Source organism: Marmota monax, unplaced genomic scaffold, assembly GCF_021218885.2.
Source record: "Marmota monax isolate L192 unplaced genomic scaffold, Marmota_monax_Labrador192_F-V1.1 WCK01_AAM20220418_F8-fsc00050, whole genome shotgun sequence".
In the NCBI taxonomy this organism is placed as follows: Eukaryota; Metazoa; Chordata; class Mammalia; order Rodentia; family Sciuridae; genus Marmota; species Marmota monax.
In genome coordinates this window covers 9,125,977-9,127,947 of record NW_026694552.1, presented here as the reverse complement: position 1 = coordinate 9,127,947, position 1,971 = coordinate 9,125,977, and the positions used below count along the sequence as shown (strand labels likewise).

The 1,971-nt window shown below is 39.0% G+C and overlaps 1 non-coding gene across 1 annotated transcript; it reads left to right on the top strand.

The window, feature by feature from the left end:
• The first annotated feature begins 306 nt into the window (after positions 1-306).
• On the top strand, positions 307-379 carry Trnav-cac (transfer RNA valine (anticodon CAC)). Its single transcript has one exon. It is a non-coding gene; the product is annotated as a tRNA-Val (tRNA).
• The last annotated feature ends 1,592 nt before the right edge of the window (positions 380-1,971 follow it).

The following is a 1,971-nucleotide window of genomic DNA, read 5'->3' as shown; positions in this document are numbered from 1 at the left end:
CTCACCCCAAGAAGTCCCCTACTCTGGGAGCCTTACTCTCATTATTATCAAGTTTACCTCACTGAGGCAATTAAAAGACTAATGCCTCTATGAAGGAGCACTAATTGGGCAGCCAGAATATTCCAGTTCAAGGAGGATGAAAGGGTCAATGCTAACTATTTGCTAGTACTATGTCCTGGTAGAAGTGATGATTCTACTACAGTGGTGTATTCAAAACTTTGAACAAAGAATGCAAGGACTGGTGGTGGCCCCATGTCTGTTCCAATGTCAGCTAGTACACTAGCATATGAAGCACATACAGAGGCTGGGGATATAGCTCAGTTGGTAGAGTGCTTGCCTCACATGTACAAGGCCCTGGGTTCAATTCCCAGCACCCCCCAACACACACACACACACACACACACACACACACACACAATGCAGTCTGATAAAAGAATAGAGCTGGAAGCCTCAACAGACTAATATACCTTTGTCATCACTGCTATGAGATTGACCGTGCTATCTTGGTTGTACAGAATATCCTTACCAGAAGGCCATTGTAACTAGCAGTGTAGCATATTGACTAAGGGAATGGGCTTTGGAGCCAGAACACAGTTATTTGAATCTCAGCTCTCTCTTTATTAGCTATGATCTAGAGTAATACACTTACCGTCAGAAACCTGGTTTCCTGTGAATATATTTAAAAATCATCGGATTGCATATGTTAAACGTGCGAATATATTATGTGAATTTTATCTCAATAAAACCGTTACTACAAATATATAGTAGTAACGGCTTTATTGAGATAAAAGCCCCCTTCACAGTCATCTATCTTCACCTTCCTCTACTTTTTGGTAAGAAATCTGATATGTGTCACATTCTCTCTCTCTCTCTCTCTCTCTCTCTCTCTCTCTCTCTCTCTCTCTCTCTCTCTCTCTTCTCCTACCTCAGCCTCCCAAACTGCTGTAATTACAGGTGGGTGCCATGGTGCCCAGCCTGGTGTGTGTCATTCTCGATTGTTAAAATAAAGTTTCATATATACATAGCTGCATGACTTCACATGGCTTTAGGATGACATTGTGCATTTGTTCTGCAAATTGCATTCTCTATCTACTCATGGGATTCAGATTTATTTCCATATCAAGCACATATCATTACTTCATTTGAGCAGCTATATATAGTTTAGTGTGATATGAATGATGATGGATGAATCACAGTTTATTCGCCATTCTTCTAATACTGGACACTAAGATTGTGCTTATTTCTGATATCATAAATAATATTTCAGTAAATATCTGTATACATGCCTATTTATTTACTTGGATATACTTCTTTTTGTGTGTGTGTGTGTGCGCGTGTGGTGCTGGGGATTGAACTCAGGACCTTATGCATTCGAGGCAGGTACTCTACCAACTGAACTGTATCACCAACTCTTGGACAGACTTTTTTAAGAAAAAATATAGTAGTTAACAAAGGGCTTGCTACATTAAAGGATAAAGCACATTTTAAAAATAATTATTTTTTTAATTTACAGTAGAATACATTTTGACACACTGTACACAAATGGAGCACAACTTTTCATTCCTCTGGCTGTACATGGTGCAGAGTCACACCATGGTGTAATCATACATGTATACAGGGTAATAATGTCTGTATCATTCTACTATCCTTCCCATCCCCACAGCCCCATCCTTGCCCTCATTCCCCTGTACACAAACCAAATTTCCTTCTTCCCTACCCACCCCCCAATATGGATCAGCATCCACTTATCAGAGAAAACATTCAGCTTTTGGTTTTTTGGGATTGATTTATTTCACTTAGCATGATATTCTTTAGTTCTATCCATTTACCTATAAATGCCATAATTTCATTCTTCTTTAAGGCTGAGCAATATTCCATTGTGTATATATACCACATTTTCTTTATCCATTCATCTATTGAAGGGCTTCTATGTTGGTTCCATAGTTTAGCTATTGTGGGTTCAGCTGCTAT